The sequence below is a fragment of the Phoxinus phoxinus genome, assembly GCF_949152265.1.
Source record: "Phoxinus phoxinus genome assembly, chromosome: 4".
Lineage (NCBI taxonomy): Eukaryota > Metazoa > Chordata > Actinopteri > Cypriniformes > Leuciscidae > Phoxinus > Phoxinus phoxinus.
The window spans coordinates 40481994-40505920 of NC_136879.1; the positions used below are offsets into that span (position 1 = coordinate 40481994).

General features: G+C 38.5%; 1 protein-coding gene and 1 long non-coding RNA gene across 2 annotated transcripts in view; one reads left to right on the top strand and one right to left on the bottom strand.

Moving 5' to 3' along the window:
• Positions 1 to 23927, bottom strand: part of LOC306997106 (uncharacterized protein) — a 417445-nt gene that overhangs the window by 386807 nt on the left and 6711 nt on the right. The gene's annotated exons all lie outside the window — the stretch shown is intronic.
• On the top strand, positions 13908 to 18576 carry LOC306997134. Its single transcript, XR_013797276.1, has 3 exons — positions 13908 to 14262; positions 15787 to 16238; positions 16539 to 18576. It is a non-coding gene; the product is annotated as an uncharacterized lncRNA (long non-coding RNA).

Below are 23927 nucleotides of genomic sequence, written 5' to 3' on the forward strand. Positions count from 1 at the left end.
AACCCAGGCTACATCGCTTCCGACCAGCTGTCACCTGCGCGTGCATGAGAGGGTTGAGAGTTCACGCTTGACAACTTAAAGCGTGACCGTGACGTAAGCGCGCCGAGAAACCGAATGTCGACTCTTTTTTTGATGTTTTTATTAATGCTCACAACAAAATACAAACAATAACAGATAATAATAATGAAAAACAAACAATACAGAAGAACAGACGCCAGTTCTCGCGCGAGTTTCACATCAAACTCTCGCGAGAACGCAATGAACGCTTGAAGCTCACCAAACGCGAAACCAAGCCGACTCTCATGCACTCGCTGGTGTCAATTGGTCGGTAGCGAAAAGATGAGTAAATTATGAGAACATTTCTGGGTCTACTGTATTTTCTTTTAATACATAATACAGAATAGCAAAAGACTCCTTCTTAAGATTAGGCTAATCAATGAAATGATAGAAAAAGAAGAAGAGGAACAAGAGGAGGAAGCCATGCAAGATAAACAAAAAAGGACAAAACATACTTTCTGTCAGGACTTTAGTATTTGAAATGAAAAGTTCATTTTTTAAAAACTAATAAAGAATAAGAAGTGTAATGTGTTGTAAATCTGTTTTGAAATAAGTTGTTTTTCAAATAAAGTTTTCCAAGTGATATCAGATTGTGTGTATACATATGTTTTTATTGTACTTACACTGTAACTACATGAAACAAGAGGGTAAGAAGCACCACTTTAATTTACGGCCCGCAATGTCATACTTACCCTGTAACTACAAGAAACAAGAGTATTTCCCCAGCATTTAAAAAAAAAGTTGCAATAGTTTTACTTGCCTTGAAACAACTTTATCAGTGCACCTTTGCAATAATAACAAATTAGCCTACTTTAAAAATGCACTGATATGTACCCCGTAATTTGAAAAAAGCCTTTATGTATTTACACTATTATTACAAAAAGGTGCAGTGTACTCGCTAAATTGCTCCCAAAAGTACGATTGTAGGCTATTATAAGTACCCCGTAGTTCTAAAATACTTACCGTAAATAATTAGTTATTTTCCTGGTAGTTACCCCTTTATTCCCAAGACTTTACATATTGTTCCCCTATACTTACACGTAAATACTTTATAGGTACACTGTAATTACCGAAAGTTACACTATAATTTCATTTCAATTACGCAGTACTTTCCGGGCTGTAATCTAAAGCGTTACCAAACATTTAGCTGTGATCAGTGTGGTAAAGCTTTTATTTCATCATCACATCTAAAAACACTTGAAAGTTCATTCAGATCCTTCGGATGAAATTTTACTCAAAGAAATGCCTAAATTAAAAGAGACTGGAAACAAATGTAGAAAAAAAACAGCCATCGGTTATTTGTAAATATATGAAACAATTTTTTTTTGACAAAGCCTGTTATTACAAAAACAGGTATACAATATCGTAAATCTGTACAATAACTCTGTACAATAACAACAAATAAAATGACAATTTCACTGACAATGTGTGATTTTGTGAGTAAAAGGTTTCTACAGATCCAATAATTAAAATAAATGAGATTCAGATAAAGCAAACGTATTGTGAAATATCCTTTAGTTCTGTGACAATAGTTTTGTGGAAGTTGTTTTTGAGTTGTAACTTTCTGACATTTAGCGGTCAGTGTAAGGCAGTTCTTAGTAAAACAATAAAAACGGCCTGTGGCCTGTAGCACAAAGCCGGTTTCATTTGCTAACAGGTAAAGTTGGAGAGACTCAACAAGGTGGATTGGTTTTTAGTTGTTTTCCTCACCATGGTAACACATTGAAGCAGGTTTTCTTCTGGGTCAGAGATTGCAGACCAAAACTGGACCAATCAGTGCAGTGACATGTATCTGATACAATAAAGCCTATCAGACATATTGAAGAGACACCACCCAAAGAGGAGAACAGGATTCTCCTAAGGTTTCAATCTTTCTCATAATGCCAATGACTGCAATGAAATTAAAACCATTTTACCAATCGCACTGAGATATTTAAAATGATACCAAACTCGAAAAGGATAAAACAATACAGTCACAAGATACAACATGTGGTATATAGACATTATATAGAAGGAGAAAAGTGTGGACAAGGCGATGTCCTGTGCTCTTTCTTTGAGATCTTCTCTCCGTAGTGCGTTTTATTGCTTTATTGGACGGTACGTTTAATCTCAGCTTTTGTCTTAGCATGAAAATCAAGTCTTATAGTGTAAATGACAAATCCCACCTGAGATTGGTGCTGACTACTGAGGCCACCAGGGCACTGTTCATACTTCATCAAAGAATTGACTGATTTTCTATCAGAGTTAATACTGGCTGCAGATAAAGCCCTAATTGTTGGTGATTTTAATATCCATGTGGATAATGGTATTGGTATTGACATTTACAGACATCCTAAACTGAATTGCAGATAGACAACATGTGTTATTAGGACCCACTCATTGTCGTAATCATACTTTACATCTAATTTTGTCACATGGAATCAATATTGATGAAACACAAATTAATTGAGTTGTATATATGTAACCAGGTATGATGACTCATACAGAACTACACAGATGGATCCAAAGATCCAATAACTGGCAAGACGGGTGCATCTGTATTCATCCCAAAATACAACATTAACATCCAAAAAATAACTTCAGATCACCTCTGTCTTCTCAGTTGAAATAATGGATTGAGTTTTTAAAAAACAATTGAGTTTGGCTGGCATGCAATCTATAATTAATGATGTTTGATCTTTATGAAAGAAACTCAGGATTAAGGTTTTAGTTTAGTAACATATATAAAATGACATCCTAATGAGTTCACATCTCATTCCAGAAGATGGCGGTAATGGACTTTGTTTGCAAACTGCCAATAAAATACCACAGATGAAGAAGTGCCTCATTTCTATTGCCCTGTCAAGTGGAGGAGAAAAAACAGCTCAAGTTTTGGTTGGACAATAGAGAATATTGCTAGAGAAATGGAAATTAATACGTTAAGTTTAAGTCCAACGGTAGCATATTTGTGTGTTCCCCCTTGGATGCTTGAAGAGGTAGCAATAGATCTAACGCTACTGGAAGAAAGAGAGAATGGGATTACCATAGATAACTGTACATTTGAAAATGTATGTGGGAGGAAAATATGGAAATAATATTAAGATATATACAGATGCATCAAAAATAAACAAGAGAGTGGGAGTGGCATATGCAATCCCTGAATTAAAACTGATTAAGGCTAATATAATTAGTGATGATCTTGCTGTGTATACAGCTGAATTAATTGCTATATGGTTGGCTTTATTATGGGTGGAGGAATATGGATCGAAAGGTTTAGTAAGTCTGATTCTAGTTCAGCTTTATTAAGTATAATGAATATGCATTCTGAATCCAGGCAAGATATTGTTTATGATATAATGCATTTAGTGAGTAGAGATTGATAAAGTCAGGAGTCAATATTGTGTTGGGTTGGGTCCCAGGAGTAATGGGGAATGAAATTGCAGATAAATATGCTGAAATGGCAACAAAGCAAGATCAAATTAATATTCAAGTACAATGTAGTAAAGCAGAAATTAAAATTATGATTAAAACAAAAAATAAGGGTATGAAACTATTTATGGGATAATTAAAGCAGAGGCAGACATCTATATAACATTCCAAAGAATGATGGAGGAAGTGGAAATACCAGCAGAAAGCAGGAGGAGGATATTATCTCTAGAATGAGATATGAACATACAGGATTGAACAGCACATTAGTTATAATGAGGAAACATGCCGATGGTAACTGTGAGTGTGGTAATCAAGAATCTGTAGAACATGTTATATAGAACATTGTCCTAAATACAATCAGGAAAGACAAACACTTATAGAACAGTTAGCGGAAATAAAGATAAAACTGATATTCATAAAAATTATGTTCACACTCCTATTCAGAAGGTGGCGGTAATGCACCTAAAAGCATGAAGCAAGCAAGCAAGAAGAAGATGTGAAGTTTTTGTTTGAACATCTCTGAGCGTTTCTTCACGTGTTTTTGTCTTCCCGTGGATTACTCTTGGACTGTTTATTCTCTTCGTGATTGTTTGTTGCTGTCCTGAACTGCTTTCTATTGTGGACTGATTTATGTAAGTTTGCTGTCTGACTTTATGCCTGTTTTCAGATTATGAGTTGCTTTGTCTCTATGTTGTGTTTGCTGGTTATTGACCCTGATTGTATGACAAGATTACAATAAAGCTGCAAATGAATCCTCCATTTGCTGAAGCCTCGTTACAATTAAGTGAAGTTTTGAGTTTATATTATGGAAGTGCCATAAAACCGGTATAAGGTTATGTATGTGTTTTTCTGCCAACAGTTTGATGTATTTTTGGAGTTTTATTAACGGGCGTAAAAACAAAAATTGCACATATCATTTTGGTGGATTGAGTCTGGAAATTTTGTTTAAATGTGTTAAGCTTTCATTTTGATGTTAATGTATGTTTTTAGCCATATCTGTGACCTGTTGATTAATTGGACAGTAATTAATGTGTCTTTTCTCATGCATCCTTCATCATGTGTGTGTGTTGATTTCTGTCAATAAACTGCTGATGTGGTTCATTTGTGTTGCTGCGTGAAATCTATATATTTACAAGACATTTTTGACTAAATTCACTGGTGTGTAATTTTATTAGTATAATTAAAGTTCAAAGACAAAACATTTAGCCTATTATGTGAATAACTAGATTATCTTTTACACAAAACATAATTTTCAACGTGAAAAAAAAATCATGCCTGATTTTATGGGTTTTTTTTTCCCAATTAGTTTAAATGCTTAATATATTGTTAGATGTCAATCATAAGAGCTGTGCAAAAGAAGCAAATAATCTTCTTATTAAACTGTCTGTATAAAGTTCTCAATGCTTCGGTTTGCACGTAGGGACCCCCATTATGTTAGTGTGAGGCTATTTTGAGCCTTTTTAGTGGTATTAACGATTTACTTTTACTTAGTATATGCCCCATATACTAGCATTATAAACTAATCAGTTTTTAGAGATAAAACTCTTTACATTCGATTATTATGAAAACGCATCCCATGAGTACGATCGACTCTGTAACCATGTGTTAATTATCTACTGCTAAAACTACTTACTATCACAACAAATTTAACAATTCTTCTGACTCTCGCATGCTCTTCAAAACCTTCTCCTCTCTTCTTAACCCTAACAGCAGCCGATTTTGCAACATTCATCATAAATAAAACAACCACCATCAGCGGACAATTTATAATAGAGCGTAACAATTTGAAAGAGAAAAGGAAGTTGATAGATGGTAAGTCGTAAGAAGATTGAAAGAGAAAAGGAAGTTGATACATGTAAGTCGTAAGAAGATCCTTTTAAAAGAAAGATCTATAATAGCTACCGGTCGATATAAAATACGTCCGACTGTTTGCACTGTATTTTATTTATTTTTATTTTTTATTTATTTTTTTCCAAACTGTGATTCAGGAAGATTTTATTAATTTTTAGGGCTGTCTGATTGGAAGAGATTTTGAAGGGGAACGGGAGAGCTTCACTCCGACGAGGCGAGTGAAGATTATCTATACTATGGAGAGTATAAAGGTTCGCTGTTTGTTTAAAACAGCAAAAGTGAAAGGTGCTCTGTGGGGGCCCCATTGGGCAATACTGGTGAAAGACACCACCCCAGCAGAGGACGTCCCTGGATTGTAGGTCCAGTGGCACCGCAAACCTGCTTAATCACTTCCATCTCAGACACGGTTTTAATTATTCTTATTTCTTTTGATTTTTTTAATTTCTTCTATGTAAAGCACTTTAAATTACCACTGTTTAGCTCTGCATTTACTGAATGAGCACTGTGCCACTGTTCGTCCGACTGTTTGCACTGTATTTTATTTTCTAAACTGTTTTAATTATTCTTATTTCTTTTATAATCTATGTAATTATCTTAATCTCTTCTATGTTAAGCACTTTGAATTACCACTGTGTATGAAATGTGCTATATAAATAAACTTGCCTTGCCTTGCCTTGAATAAATTATCTTTTACACAAAACATAATTTTCAACATGAAAAAAAAAATCATGCCTGATTTTATGTGTTTTTTCCCCAATTAGTTTAAATGCTTAATATATTGTTAGATGTCAATCATAAGAGCTGTGAAAAAAGAAGCAAATAATCTAGGAATATAAATGCACTTATATCATAATCTTGTACAGCAGTTGTTGTTCACATTTTGACAATTAACAAGAGGATGACAAAACTAACCTTTGGTACATCAAAAATATAATATTTGATAGACAGCTCTCACTTGTTTTCTGTTATTAAATCAGGGTTCACATGAAAATTCACATTTATCCTCCTTGAACTCATTCTAACAACTTCATGTTTTAATGTTTCAGACCCGATGGAAGTGAAAGAGCAAAGACAAGAACTGAAGTTAAAGGTGATGATGCTGTAGTTTGTTTCAACCTGTTGACACCAATAAAATGAGCTTAATGTGCCAATTTACAGAAGATCTCAGACATCTCCATAATGAATGAGCTGAAAACAGGAACTTTCAGAGACAAAAAGGCTTTTCAGCAGCAGTTAAACATGATGGCTCTGTACTTTTTAAATGCAGATTGGATAAAAACACAGTGATCACAGTTCACACCTGCAGTGAAGCCCCTCCCACAACAATTCACCAATAAATACTGGGAATATTCCCATCATCCTACAAGAGAAGGACAAACTCCAGGAGTAGCAGCTGAAATCTGTGTGACTGTTAAAGATGGAGTTTATTAAAGAGGAGATTGAAGACATGAGGGATCCAGAACCATCCAGAATAAAACATGAAGATACTGAGGAACAAATAGGTTGGTGTCCATTCTTGATTCTTCATTGTTGACTGCTTTGGGAGATGTGAATTAATAAGCAGTATATGGATGATACATGATAGAGAAATACATCCAAATGATCACAACCTTGTATATTGCAGTTGTCAAACACATTTTATCTATATTAACAAGTGAATGACAGAACAAAAAGTGAAAGATCTGATCTCTGTTGCTTTCTGCTATTAAAGCTGCAGTCCGGCACTTTTTTGGGTTTAAAAATATCAAAAAAGACATTTTTGAAAAAAAACGTAACCAGCCAGTGTTCAAAACGATCTGCTTGCCTTACCTCGATTCAAAACGGTAATCTTGTAATAATGATTTTAATTCCAGTGGTACTGGTGGATTTCCGCGGGAATTTCGAGCATGTCTTTGCGTCATTACTTCACTTCTGTACACATAGAGAAGGAGTCCCCGGCTAGCGTGTGTGGATGATGGAGGTGGAGATTTAGCTTAGCACTTGGTATGGCGGATCCCGAAAGTTTAAAGCGACAATCACCAGTGACAACTGGAGATTCACCAGTTGTAAAACACAAAGACATCGGACTTCAGAGTGGCTACAGAAAAAATATATTTTTCACGTTTTGACGTGATATAGCCTAAGCAATCGTTAGATTTAATCAGCATGATATAGCCTACTGCAATGCTTCCCCCCCACCCCCCGAATTTGGTCAGAACAAAAGTGAATGTTACTTACTTGTTCAGATGACATTTACCGATGAAAATTCTAATGTTGACACTTTCAAAAGGTATACTCTAACATTGCTGATGACAGTACAGTATCCACAGCGACGCGACAGGTTCTCCTCAATACATTGTGTTCATCCGCGCTGTTTCATGCCGATTTACTACCCACGCACAGTTAATAATTCCGCGAATAACTGCAATTGCAGATTTCTAACAGAGATGGCGACAAAGAGGAAAAACGACGGACTGCAGCTTTAAATAAGGGTTCACTTGAACTGATTCTAACTGTATTTCTGTGTATTTTAGACCAGGTGAGAGTGAAAGAGCAAAGACAAGAACTGAATGAAGAGGAGGAACATCATAACTTTACAATTCAAAGAACAAAAGCCAAAAAGCTGCACACCTGCACTCAGTGTGGAAAGAGTTTCTCACGGAAAGGAAACCTTAACAAACACATGAGAATTCACACTGGAGAGAAACCGTATACATGCACTCAGTGTGGAAAGAGTTTCACACACAAAGCACACCTTAACACACACATGAGAATTCACACTGGAGAGAAACCGTATACATGCACTCAGTGTGGAAAGAGTTTTTCTCAAGCATCAAATCTCAGTGTTCATCTGCGCATTCACTCTGGAGAAAAAACATTTAACTGTGATCAGTGTGGTAAAGATTTTATTTCATCATCACATCTAAAAACACACTTGATAGTTCATTCAGACGAGAAGCCTTATGTGTGTTCTCTCTGTGGAAAGAGTGTTTCACGACTGGATCATTTTAAACTGCACCAGAAAACACACAATGAAGTGAGAGATTATGTGTGTTGTGACTGTGGGAAGAGTTTTACCTCAGCGGCCTTTCTTAAACAACACCAAAGAGTTCATACTGGAGAAAAACCTTACAAGTGCTCATATTGTGACAAGAGTTTCGCTCGGTCTGGACACCTGAAATCACATGAGCGAGTTCATACTGGAGATAAACCGTATACATGCACTCAGTGTGGAAAGAGTTTTCCTCATGCATCAACTCTCAGTGATCATCTGCTCCGTCACTCTGGAGAAAAAAACGTTTTGGTAACGCTTTAGATTACAGCCCGGAAAGTACTGCGTAATTAAAACTAAATTACAGTGTACCTATAAAGTACGTACGTGTAAGTATAGGGGAACAATATGTAACGTTTTGGAATAAAGGGGTAACAACCAGGGGGGAAAAAACTAATTATTTAGGCAAATTATTTATACTGTAAGTATTTTAGAACTACGGGGTACTTATAATACAATCGTACTTTTGGGGAACAATTTAGCGAGTAGGCTACATCCACTGCACCTTTTTGTAATAATAGTGTACAAATACATAAAGGCTTTTTTTAAATTACCAGTGCATTTATAAAGTAGGCTTAAATAACTAATTTGTTATTATTGCAAAGGTGCACTGATTAAGTTGTTTCAAGGCAAGTAAAACTATTGCAACTTTTTTTTTTAAATGCTGGGGAAATACTCTTGTTTCATGTAGTTACAGTGTAAGTAGCCTATGACATTGCGGGCCGTAAATTAAAGTGGTGCTTCTTACCCTCTTGTTTCATGTAGTTACAGGGTAAGTACAATAAAAACATATGTATACACACAATCTGATATCACTTGGAAAACTTTATTTGAAAAACAACTTATTTTAAAACGGATTTACAACACTTTGTCTTGCTTGGTTTCCTCCTCCTCTTGTTCCTTTTCTTCTTTTTCTTTCTTTCCACTGATGAATATTAAGATGGAATCCCTCTTGCTATTCTGTATTATGTGTTACAGAAAATACAGTACAGAAAATACATGTACAAAATATGTTAAAGAAAATACAGTACAGAAATGTCCTCACCATTTACTCATCTTTTACCCTCATGTCATCCGAGATGTATATGAATTTCCTTCTTCAGATTAACACAAACAAAAGTTTTTAGAAAAATATATAATCTCTGTGAATGCATAATGCAAGCTCATGTGTTCCTGAAAGTTGACATCAAACAGCACCTACAGCAATAACTACAGTAATCCATACGACCCCAATGGATGAATCAATGTCTTCTGAAGTGAGACGATAAGTGTTTGTAAGAAAAATACCAAATAGTTTACATGTTTAAACTAGTAGACATCGCTTCTAGCCTGGCTAACGCCAGACCCAATTCTCGTTGAGACTTGGGTCTGGGAACCACATGTTCATTTTCTCGTATTTGAGGCGTGGTTTACGAATGTGCCGGCGCCGTTTATTGGGCGCTAAGAATGTCTATCAAATGCGCCTGTACGTAGCTCATAGCCAATCGTTTCCATTATACCAGATGACGTATGTAGAGAAATGGTTTAACGCCAAACGCTGCTCTTTTTTCTAAATAAAATTGCGATCTAAACTACTTAGAACAATATCTAAGGCTGCATCAAAAGGTAGCTTCGCGTCTGCTGCCATGTTGACTCCATAGATATAAACCGATATAAACAAACTGCCTAGTTGTGTCGCAAATATGTCGTCATCGTCTTGCTACTCCCTCCCCGTTCTGTGATTGGTTCCCTAAACGAGGCGAAAAACAGGTCCATGGTTTCCAGACTGCCTTTCAGCGAGAATAAAATCGCGCTGCGCAAAGGCAGTCTGGGGAAACCCAGGCTACATCGCTTCCGACCAGCTGTCACCTGCGCGTGCATGAGAGGGTTGAGAGTTCACGCTTGACAACTTAAAGCGTGACCGTGACGTAAGCGCGCCGAGAAACCGAATGTCGACTCTTTTTTTGATGTTTTTATTAATGCTCACAACAAAATACAAACAATAACAGATAATAATAATGAAAAACAAACAATACAGAAGAACAGACGCCAGTTCTCGCGCGAGTTTCACATCAAACTCTCGCGAGAACGCAATGAACGCTTGAAGCTCACCAAACGCGAAACCAAGCCGACTCTCATGCACTCGCTGGTGTCAATTGGTCGGTAGCGAAAAGATGAGTAAATTATGAGAACATTTCTGGGTCTACTGTATTTTCTTTTAATACATAATACAGAATAGCAAAAGACTCCTTCTTAAGATTAGGCTAATCAATGAAATGATAGAAAAAGAAGAAGAGGAACAAGAGGAGGAAGCCATGCAAGATAAACAAAAAAGGACAAAACATACTTTCTGTCAGGACTTTAGTATTTGAAATGAAAAGTTCATTTTTTAAAAACTAATAAAGAATAAGAAGTGTAATGTGTTGTAAATCTGTTTTGAAATAAGTTGTTTTTCAAATAAAGTTTTCCAAGTGATATCAGATTGTGTGTATACATATGTTTTTATTGTACTTACACTGTAACTACATGAAACAAGAGGGTAAGAAGCACCACTTTAATTTACGGCCCGCAATGTCATACTTACCCTGTAACTACATGAAACAAGAGTATTTCCCCAGCATTTAAAAAAAAAGTTGCAATAGTTTTACTTGCCTTGAAACAACTTTATCAGTGCACCTTTGCAATAATAACAAATTAGCCTACTTTAAAAATGCACTGATATGTACCCCGTAATTTGAAAAAAGCCTTTATGTATTTACACTATTATTACAAAAAGGTGCAGTGTACTCGCTAAATTGCTCCCAAAAGTACGATTGTAGGCTATTATAAGTACCCCGTAGTTCTAAAATACTTACAGTAAATAATTAGTTATTTTCCTGGTAGTTACCCCTTTATTCCCAAGACTTTACATATTGTTCCCCTATACTTACACGTAAATACTTTATAGGTACACTGTAATTACCGAAAGTTACACTATAATTTCATTTCAATTACGCAGTACTTTCCGGGCTGTAATCTAAAGCGTTACCAAACATTTAGCTGTGATCAGTGTGGTAAAGCTTTTATTTCATCATCACATCTAAAAACACTTGAAAGTTCATTCAGATCCTTCGGATGATATTTTACTCAAAGAAATGCCTAAATTAAAAGAGACTGGAAACAAATGTAGAAAAAAAACAGCCATCGGTTATTTGTAAATATATGAAACAATTTTTTTTTGACAAAGCCTGTTATTACAAAAACAGGTATACAATATCGTAAATCTGTACAATAACTCTGTACAATAACAACAAATAAAATGACAATTTCACTGACAATGTGTGATTTTGTGAGTAAAAGGTTTCTACAGATCCAATAATTAAAATAAATGAGATTCAGATAAAGCAAACGTATTGTGAAATATCCTTTAGTTCTGTGACAATAGTTTTGTGGAAGTTGTTTTTGAGTTGTAACTTTCTGACATTTAGCGGTCAGTGTAAGGCAGTTCTTAGTAAAACAATAAAAACGGCCTGTGGCCTGTAGCACAAAGCCGGTTTCATTTGCTAACAGGTAAAGTTGGAGAGACTCAACAAGGTGGATTGGTTTTTAGTTGTTTTCCTCACCATGGTAACACATTGAAGCAGGTTTTCTTCTGGGTCAGAGATTGCAGACCAAAACTGGACCAATCAGTGCAGTGACATGTATCTGATACAATAAAGCCTATCAGACATATTGAAGAGACACCACCCAAAGAGGAGAACAGGATTCTCCTAAGGTTTCAATCTTTCTCATAATGCCAATGACTGCAATGAAATTAAAACCATTTTACCAATCGCACTGAGATATTTAAAATGATACCAAACTCGAAAAGGATAAAACAATACAGTCACAAGATACAACATGTGGTATATAGACATTATATAGAAGGAGAAAAGTGTGGACAAGGCGATGTCCTGTGCTCTTTCTTTGAGATCTTCTCTCCGTAGGGCGTTTTATTGCTTTATTGGACGGTACGTTTAATCTCAGCTTTTGTCTTAGCATGAAAATCAAGTCTTATAGTGTAAATGACAAATCCCACCTGAGATTGGTGCTGACTACTGAGGCCACCAGGGCACTGTTCATACTTCATCAAAGAATTTACTGATTTTCTATCAGAGTTAATACTGGCTGCAGATAAAGCCCTAATTGTTGGTGATTTTAATATCCATGTGGATAATGAAAAGGACATTGGTATTGACATTTACAGACATCCTAAACTCAATTGCAGATAGACAACATGTGTTATTAGGACCCACTCATTGTCGTAATCATACTTTACATCTAATTTTGTCACATGGAATCAATGTTGATGAAACACAAATTAATTGAGTTGTATATAAGTAACCAGGTATGATGACTCATACAGAACTACACAGATGGATCCAAAGATCCAATAACTGGCAAGACGGGTGCATCTGTATTCATCCCAAAATACAACATTAACATCCAAAAAATAACTTCAGATCACCTCTGTCTTCTCAGTTGAAATAATGGATTGAGTTTTTAAAAAACAATTGAGTTTGGCTGGCATGCAATCTATAATTAATGATGTTTGATCTTTATGAAAGAAACTCAGGATTTAGGTTTTAGTTTAGTAACATATATAAAATGACATCCTAATGAGTTCACATCTCATTCCAGAAGATGGCGGTAATGGACTTTGTTTGCAAACTGCCAATAAAATACCACAGATGAAGAAGTGCCTCATTTCTATTGCCCTGTCAAGTGGAGGAGAAAAAACAGCTCAAGTTTTGGTTGGACAATAGAGAATATTGCTAAAGAAATGGAAATTAATACGTTAAGTTTAAGTCCAACGGTAGCATATTTGTGTGTTCCCCCTTGGATGCTTGAAGAGGTAGCAATAGATCTAACGCTACTGGAAGAAAGAGAGAATGGGATTACCATAGATAACTGTACATTTGAAAATGTATGTGGGAGGAAAATATGGAAATAATATTAAGATATATACAGATGCATCAAAAATAAACAAGAGAGTGGGAGTGGCATATGCAATCCCTGAATTAAAACTGATTAAGGCTAATATAATTAGTGATGATCTTGCTGTGTATACAGCTGAATTAATTGCTATATGGTTGGCTTTATTATGGGTGGAGGAATATGGATCGAAAGGTTTAGTAAGTCTGATTCTAGTTCAGCTTTATTAAGTATAATGAATATGCATTCTGAATCCAGGCAAGATATTGTTTATGATATAATGCATTTAGTGAGTAGATTGATAAAGTCAGGAGTCAATATTGTGTTGGGTTGGGTCCCAGGAGTAATGGGGAATGAAATTGCAGATAAATATGCTGAAATGGCAACAAAGCAAGATCAAATTAATATTCAAGTACAATGTAGTAAAGCAGAAATTAAAATTATGATTAAAACAAAAAATAAGGGTATGAAACTATTTATGGGATAATTAAAGCAGAGGCAGACATCTATATAACATTCCAAAGAATGATGGAGGAAGTGGAAATACCAGCAGAAAGCAGGAGGAGGATATTATCTCTAGAATGAGATATGAACATACAGGATTGAACAGCACATTAGTTATAATGAGGAAACATGCCGATGGTAACTGTGAGTGTGGTAATCAAGAATCTGTAGAACATGTTATATAGAACATTGTCCTAAATACAATCAGGAAAGACAAACACTTATAGAACAGTTAGCGGAAATAAAGATAAAACTGATATTCATAAAAATTATGTTCACACTCCTATTCAGAAGGTGGCGGTAATGCACCTAAAAGCATGAAGCAAGCAAGCAAGAAGAAGATGTGAAGTTTTTGTTTGAACATCTCTGAGCGTTTCTTCACGTGTTTTTGTCTTCCCGTGGATTACTCTTGGACTGTTTATTCTCTTCGTGATTGTTTGCTGCTGTCCTGAACTGCTTTCTATTGTGGACTGATTTATGTAAGTTTGCTGTCTGACTTTATGCCTGTTTTCAGATTATGAGTTGCTTTGTCTCTATGTTGTGTTTGCTGGTTATTGACCCTGATTGTATGACAAGATTACAATAAAGCTGCAAATGAATCCTCCATTTGCTGAAGCCTCGTTACAATTAAGTGAAGTTTTGAGTTTATATTATGGAAGTGCCATAAAACCGGTATAAGGTTATGTATGTGTTTTTCTGCCAACAGTTTGATGTATTTTTGGAGTTTTATTAACGGGCGTAAAAACAAAAATTGCACATATCATTTTGGTGGATTGAGTCTGGAAATTTTGTTTAAATGTGTTAAGCTTTCATTTTGATGTTAATGTATGTTTTTAGCCATATCTGTGACATGTTGATTAATTGGACAGTAATTAATGTGTATTTTCTCATGCATCCTTCATCATGTGTGTGTGTTGATTTCTGTCAATAAACTGCAGATGTGGTTCATTTGTGTTGCTGCGTGAAATCTATATATTTACAAGACATTTTTGACTAAATTCACTGGTGTGTCATTTTATTAGTATAATTAAAGTTCAAAGACAAAACATTTAGCCTATTATCTGAATAACTAGATTATCTTTTACACAAAACATAATTTTCAACGTGGGAAAAAAAAATCATGCCTGATTTTAAGGGTTTTTTTTTTCCAATTAGTTTAAATGCTTAATATATTGTTAGATGTCAATCATAAGAGCTGTGCAAAAGAAGCAAATAATCTTCTTATTAAACTGTCTGTATAAAGTTCTCAATGCTTCGATTTGCACGTAGGGACCCCCATTATGTTAGTGTGAGGCTATTTTGAGCCTTTTTAGTGGTATTAACGATTTACTTTTACTTATTATATGCCCCATATACTAGCATTATAAACTAATCAGTTTTTAGAGATAAAACTCTTTACATTCGATTATTATGAAAACGCATCCCATGAGTACGATCGACTCTGTAACCATGTGTTAATTATCTACTGCTAAAACTACTTACTATCACAACAAAATTAACAATTCTTCTGACTCTCGCATGCTCTTCAAAACCTTCTCCTCTCTTCTTAACCCTAACAGCAGCCGATTTTGCAACATTCATCATAAATAAAACAACCACCATCAGCGGACAATTTATAATAGAGCGTAAAAATTTGAATAAATTATCTTTTACACAAAACATAATTTTCAACATGAAAAAAAAAATCATGCCTGATTTTATGTTTTTTTTCTCCCCAATTAGTTTAAATGCTTAATATATTGTTAGATGTCAATCATAAGAGCTGTGAAAAAGAAGCAAATAATCTAGGAATATAAATGCACTTATATCATAATCTTGTACAGCAGTTGTCGTTCACATTTTGACAATTAACAAGAGGATGACAAAACTAAACTTTGGTACATCAAAAATATAATATTTGATCAGCAGATCTCACTTGTTTTCTGTTATTAAATCAGGGTTCACGTGAAAATTCACATTTATCCTTGAACTCATTCTAACAACTTCATGTTTTAATGTTTCAGACCCGATGGAAGTGAAAGAGCAAAGACAAGAACTGAAGTTAAAGGTGATGATGCTGTAGTTTCTGCCTCTTGACACCAATAAAATGAGCTTAATGTGCCAATTTACTGCAGATCTCAGACATCTCCATAATGAATGAGCTGAAAACAGGAACTTTCAGAGACAAAGAGGTTTTTCAGCAGCAGTTAAACATGATGGCTCTGTACTTTTTAAATGGAGATTGGATAAAAACACAGTGATCACAGTTCACACCTGCAGTGAAGCCCCTCCCACAACAATTCACCAATAAATACTGGGAATATTCCCATCATCCTATAAGAGAAGGACAAACTCCAGGAGTAGCAGCTGAAATCTGTGTGACTGTTAAAGATGGAGTTTATTAAAGAGGAGATTGAAGACATGAGTGATCCAGAACCATCCAGAATAAAACATGAAGATACTGAGGAACAAATAGGTTGGTGTCCATTCGTGATTCTTCATTGTTGAATATTAAGAAACATTACGGTATCAAAGCCATTATGACTGCTTTGGTGGATGTGAATTAATAAGCAGTATATAGATGATAAATGATGGAGAAATGCATCTGAATGATCGTAACCTTGTATATAGCAGTTGTCAAACATATTTTAACTACATTAAAGTGAATGACAGAACAAAACCTTGCCACATAAAATATCTGATACATTATCTCTGTTGCTTTCTAAATCAGGCTTCACTTAAACTGATATTGAAACTGTATTTCTGTGTATTTTAGACCAGGTGAGAGTGAAAGAGCAAAGACAAGAACTGAATGAAGAGGAGGAACATCGTAACTTTACAATTCAAACAACAAAAGCCAAAAAGCTGCCCACCTGCACTCAGTGTGGAAATAGTTTCACACAGAAAGGAAACCTTAAAATACACATGAGAATTCACGCTGGAGAGAAACCGTATACATGTACTCAGTGTGGAAAGAGTTTCACACACAAAGCACACCTTAACCAACACATGAGAATTCACACTGGAGAGAAACCGTATCCATGTACTCAGTGTGGAAAGAGTTTTCCTCATGCATCAGGTCTTGGTCATCATCTGCGCATTCACTCTGGAGAAAAACCATTTAGCTGTGATCAGTGTGGTAAAGGTTTTATTTCATCATCAAGTCTAAAAGTTCACCTGAAAGTTCATTCAAACGAGAAGCCTTATGTGTGTTCTCTCTGTGAAAAGAGTTATTCAAGGCTGGACAGTTTTAAACAGCACCAGAAAACACACAATGAAGTGAGAGATTATGTGTGTTGTGATTGTGGGAAGAGTTTTACCTCAGCGGCCTATCTAAAACAGCACCAAAGAATTCATACTGGAGAAAAACCTTACAAGTGCTCATATTGTGGCAAGAGTTTCACTCAGTCTGGAACCCTGAAATCACACGAGCGAGTTCATACTGGAGGAAAGCACGACTGTACTCATTGTGAGAAGAGTTTCAAACATAAAAGAAACGCTCTGACTCACATGAAGATATGTCGTAAGAAGTCGTCACAATGAGCAACATTTCATTTTCATGTCAAATACATTCAAGTAAATGGTTTGAGAATAACAAAATATGGAGTTGCTTCCAAAAGCACAGTGTCATCTAGTTCTACCAGAAAGACTCGGAAGGCGAGATGATATCACAATGACATTTATTAAAGAGGTGGTATAATGCCCTTTTTACAAGATGTAAAATAAATCTCTGATGTCCCCTGAGTTTGTGTGTGTGTGAAGTTTTAGCTCAAAATACCCCACAGATATTTTTATATAGCATGTTAAAGTTGTCACTTTTTGAGGGTGAGAAAAAACGCACTGTTTTTGTGTGTGTCCCTTTAAATGCAAATGAGCTGCTGCTCGCGACACAGGGGATGAAGCTTCAAGAGCTTGCACTCACTCACACACACACTCACACATGCACTGAAAATTTCAAAAAAGTATTTTATGTTCAAACCGGAGTCAGAAAGATGGAGAGTCTCATTTCTGAATGGTTAGTTGATGAATTTATGTAGCTGATGTGTAGTTGTCTTCTAGTCATTGATTAGCATATTCTGTCTTGATAATCTATAAATCGTGTTCCGGGGCGGGGTTTATGTAAATTGTAGGGTTGGTGATGTCACTAACCCGGGAGGAATGTTGTGTAGTCTCTACCAGCCGTGTGTTGTAGTCCTAAAAAACAATTTCTTTAAAAGCAAATATCTCCCTTTGCTTTGAACTTTGAGCATTGTAACTTTGCAGATGTTGTTTATGCTCAAACAACAACATTACACACTAACTAAAGTTAGAAAAGTGAAATCATAATCAAACACCCCTTTAATTAATGGACCATAAATGAAAATAGAAATCTTAATGATAAAGTTCTTTGGCGCAACCGACCCCTCAGGGAGTTAAGGACAGGGACCATCTTGGTGGTGGTGGGGAGGATGGAGGTGAATGTTTGCGTCATGCAACAGAAAACACACACAGAGAGAGAAAACAAAACGCATACACACATAAAGAGCTCCTGAGAAAAACATGTTGTCCTTATTCAGTGTCTGCGGCAGGCCCGGTTCTAGAACCAAATCACTGAATCACTGCTTCTGAAAATAGTGAGGGTGCTTACATAAACGTAGGGTCATCCAAATTGTTTTAGTCTAGGGGGAGGGTCACCCAAATTTCATATTGTACCGTTTTTTTGTATTCATGAAAATAGAAAAATTTCAAAGTGGCTTGTTTGGTGCATATTTTTTCCATGTAGCGCCATGTAGCTCTCTCAGTCTCAGCCCCCCATCGCCAGCAGATGGGTCTGACCCAACAAAAACCGTTTGATAGTGCGCGCGCGTACACGCTCAGAAAAAGAGCATCATGTTAGAACAGAACGCCAATGAAATGCGTTTGAATATATGTGTGCAGGCATATAGTCCTTTCCTAAAAAAACAACCCTAAACAAACTACTTGTCTGGCCTTAAAATTTATAATACAGAATTTTTATCGCTTCAGCGTAGCAACACGAACCGGAATTACCCTAACAACTCTTTATCTGTACAGAGGTAAATGGAAGGGAGGGAGTCCTTCACAGGGGAGGGACTAGTTGACACTTCAAGACTGCGTTGTCGTCGCGTCCAGGCGAAGGTCCTTCATCAGATCTGGATCCGGCGGAGTGCGGTAAACCTCGGGTTAAACAGAGAGACTAATATTAGCGTAGATGACATTCTTCTTATGATGTAACGAGTACATCAGGATTTATGGGAAGTGTTAATAATAATCATAAATATTGATTATGAGTTCATTTAAATCTTTAATTATTCTGGACATCTCATATTTTCAAATATTCGTTCATTAAGGACCCGGTGTTGCTTTGAGACGTCACGTTGCGAGTGTGCGCTCACGATCAAATCTAGCCAGTCCTGAAATAGTCAGAGGGTGCAGTGCAACTATTTTACCCTAAGCGGCCGCTCACTGCTAACCCGTAGGTGTAATTTTTTGTACCGATCCGTCAGTCTCCCGTTCCATCCTTCTATCACTTGTGAACAAGACCCCAAGATACTTAGCAGGGCCACCCTTTTCCGACTGAGGACCATGGCCTCGGATTTGGAGGTGCGGATTCTCATCCCAGCCGCTTCACACTCGGCTGAAAACCGTCCCAGTACATGCTGAAGGTCCTGGTTTGAAGGGGCCACCACGACGAAATCGTGTGGTCCCCAAACCCGACACCCTCCGGCCCCTGGCTGTGCCTAGAAATTCTGTTCATAAAAATTATTAACCAAACCGGCGACAAAGGGCAGCCCTGCCGGAGTCCAACATGCACCGGGAACAAGTCTGACTTACTGCCGGCAATGCGAACCAAGCTCCTGCTCCTGTCGTATAGGGACCGGACAGCCCTTTGCAAAGGACCCCGGACCCCATACTCCCGGAGCACTCTCCACAAGACACCTTGAGGGACACAGTCGAAAGCCTTCTCCAAATCCACAAAGCACATGTGGATTGGTTGGGCAAACTCCCATGAACCCTCCAGCACCCTAGAGAGGGTATAGCGCTGGTCCAGTGTTCCACGACCAGGAAGAGAAAACCGCACTGTTCCTCCTGAATCTGAGGTTCAACTATCGGCCGTATTCTCCTCTCCAGTACCCTGCCAAGACTTTCGCAGGGAGGCTGAGAAGTGTGATCCCTCTGTAGTTGGAACACACCTTCCGGAAAAAGAGGGACCACCACCCCGGTCTGCCTAGACCGCCACGCGATGCGGCAGAGACGTGTCAGCCAAGACAGCCCCGCAACATCCAGAGACTTGAGGTACTCAGGGCGGATCTCATCCACCCCCGGTGCCTTGCCACCGAGGAGTTTCTTGACTACCTCAGTGACTTCAGCTTGGGTGATGGACGAGTCCACCTCTGGGCCCTCAGCCTCTGCTTCCTCAATAGAAGACGTGACAGCGTTATTGAGGAGATCCTCGAAGTATTCCTTCCACCGTCCGACAACATCCCCAGTTGAGGTCAACAGCTGCCCACCTCCACTGTAAACAGCATTGGTGGGGCACTGCTTCCCTCTCCTGAGGCGCCGGACGGTTTGTCAGAATCTCTTCGAGGCCAGCCGTTAGTCCTTCTCCATGGCCTCACCGAACTCCTCCCAGGCCCGAGTTTTTGCCTCTACAACCAGCCAGGTTGCACTCCGCTTGGTCTGCCGGTACCTGCCAGCTGCCTCAGGAGTCCCACAAGCCAACCAGGCCCGATAGGACTCCTTCTTGACAGCATCCCTTACTTCCGGTGTCCATCACCGGGTTCGGGGATTGCCGCCTCGACAGGCACCAGACACCTTACGGCCACAGCTCCGAGAGGCTGCGTCGACAATGGAGGTGGAGAACATGGTCCACTCGGACTCAATATCTCCAGCCTCCCTCGGGATCCGGTCGAAGTTCTGCCAGAGGTGGGAGTTGAAGATCTCTCTGACAGGAGACTCAGCCAAACGTTCCCAGCAGACCCTTACAGTACGCTTGGGTCTGCCGAGTCTGTCCAGCTTCCTCCCCTGCCATCGGATCCAACTCACCACCAGGTGGTGATCAGTTGACACCTCCGCCCCTCTCTTCACCCGAGTGTTCAAGACATACGGCCGGAGGTCAGATGAAACGACCTCAAAGTCGATCATCGACCTACGGTCTAGGGTGTCCTGGTAACTGGCACAGAAGTCCAATAACTGAACACCGCTCGGGTTCAGATCAGGGGGGCGTTCCTTAAATCACGCCCCTCCAGGTGTCACTGTCGCTGCCCACGTGGGCGTTGAAGTCCCCCAGTAGAACGGCAGAGTCCCCAGTCGGAGCACTTTCCAGCACTCCTCCTTGAGACCCCAAGAAGGCCGGGTACTCTACACTGTCGTTTGGCTCGTAGGCACACACGACAGTGAAGTAAGAGACCTATCCCCGACCCGTAGGTGCAGGGATACAACCCTCTCGTTCACCGGGGTAAACTCCAACACATGGCGGCTGAGCTGGTGCAAACCCACACCAGCCCGCCGCCTCTCACCATGGGCAACCCCAGAGTGGTGAAGAGTCCATCCTCTCTCAAGGAGTGTGGTTCCAGAGCCCAAACTGTGCGTAGAGGTGATCCCGACTATCTCTAGTCGGAACCTCTCAACCTCACGCACAATCTCCGGCTCCTTCCCCGCCAACGAGGTGACGTTCCACGTCCCTAGAGCTAGTTTCCGTGTCCAGGGATCGGGTTGTCGAGATCCCTGCCTTCGACTGCCGCCCGATCCTCTAAGCACCGGCCCCTTATGGTCCCTCCTGCAGGTGGTGAGCCCACGGGAAGGCGGCCCCACGTCACTCCTTCGGGCTGAGCCCGGCCGGACCCTGTGGGGGGAGGCCTGGCCACCAGGTGCTCGCATACGAGCCCCAACCATGGGCCTGGCTCCAGGGTAGGGCCCCGGCTGCGCCATGCAGGGCGACGTCATGGTTCTTATTTTGTTGTCCATCATAAGGGTTTTTGAACCGCTCTTTGTCTGACTCGTCGCCTAGGACCTGTTTGCCTTGGGAGACCCTACCAGGGGCATATAGCCCCGGACAACATAGCTCCTGGGATCATTCGGGTACTCAACCCCATCCACCACGTTAAGGTGGCAGTTCAATGCCAACGTAAAAAATTATCGTGCCAATTATACAAGTAAATGATTAAAAGCCAATTCAGAAATACTAAATGCATGACATCAATTACTCAAAGATGATTCTAAAAGTAAGCAATGCATTCCTGACAGAGATCCAATGGGAAAACACTGACACAGCACTGTATGGGGGTTTTCCTGGTTACGGTTCCCAAAGACTGCTCTGTTACCTAGCCTTAAATACCCAGACCAGAGCAAAAATGGTTGTACCAATATTTTTCAGAGTTTGTTTTGGGTCAATTCCTGTACCCCAGGGGGTAGCACCTGGTCTCGGGGGAGTGGGGAGATATCTTGAAGAAACATCACCCAAAGAGTAACACAGGATTCTCCTAAGTTCTTAATCTTTCTCGTATTTGCAATGAAATTAAGACCATTTTACCATGATATTTAAAATGATGCCAAACATGAAAAGGAAAAACTATAGATTCACAAGATACATCATATGTGATATAGGCATTCTTAGTGAACTTTTGGTGACTTGACTCAGGGGGAGAGGCGATGAGGGAGAGGGGAATGCAGAGATAAGGGAAAAACGTTTGGACAGGACAATATCCTGTGCTCTGTCTTTGGGAGCTTCTATTGCTTTATGGTGAGTTTTATCTCAGCTTTTGTCTTATCAGGAAAATCAGTTCTTACACAGCTTTCAGCAGAAGAGACTTCTTTTAAAAACATTTTAAAAATCTTATCTTGCCTTATATGTGCCCTGGTATATTTGCCATATTGGGTCTGCTGTTTTGTCACCCTCTGACTCCAGTATTACTTTATTAAGTAATTTAAAAGGAGAATAGTAGTTCTGTCAGGACCACAATCGTCATATATGATTGATAATTAGCATACAGTTTGGATTGGCAGTATGGTTCCGTTCTGGGCGAGAACTCCCTGCGCATCCATGCAGCCTAGCATGGATGAGAGAAGGGAGAGCAGCAATACCCCCCCTTGGGGTAAACAGAACAGAACCAACATGAATGTATTGCAGATATAATTAATTCAAGATTTTAAGTACGACATAATTCGAAAAAACAGTTTTGTTCTTAAATTCTGTCATATAAATAGCGAATCTGCCATGGCGTGATACACCCATTACTCATTAAGAGAATAGGGACAACCCTTTTAATTTGGTCTCTAAAGTTTGTTTCACACTATAAACTGCTTTAATTTGGAGTGAGAGATACAGGGGGAGTGGTTTTATTGTATCAGTTTTGGTCAGTGATTTCTAACCCAGAATAAAACCTGATCCCGAGGACAGGTTAGCCGTGTAGCGTAAGATGATGAAAACAACTAAAAACCAATCCACTTTGAGCCCGAAAAAGCCAGAGTTTGCTCAAACTAATAGCAACTGAAACAGGCTTTGTGAAACAGGCCACAGGAAGTTTTTTATGGTGTTGTTTTACCAGAGACAAAGACATGAAAGCTTTAGCATAAGTTCTGCCGGGAAGACTCAATCGTTACGTCACTGATTACCTTCTCTTTATCCAATCGTGCTCAAAATACTCGTAGTATAAAAGATCGAAACTTGCACGTTTGAGTTTGCAGATGCTGACGCTTCCACTTACCTCCATCCTCCCCACCACCACCAAGGATGGTCCCTTCCTATAACTTCCGGAGGTTGGCTGTGCCCCTGCCCTAGTCTTCAGGCAGGATATACAGATTTGTAATGCGAAAGAACTTTATATCATATTGTGCTTGCTGAGCTGTTAATAAATGTATACTGGTTACGGCATTATTCTCCTGAGTCTTTCTGGTAAAACTGCCTTACACTGACAGTGATTACAACTCGAAAACAATTTCCACAAAACTAACGTCACAGAACTAAAGTTTATTTTACTATACATCTGCTTTATCTGAATCTCATTTATTGTAATTATTGGATCTGTAGAAACCTTTTACTCACAAAATAACATATTGTCAGTGAAATTGTCATTTTATTTGTTGTTATTGTACATACATCTGTGTATGTACAATTATGTAATAACAGGCTTTATGTAACTAAACAAACAAAAGTAAAAAAAATAAA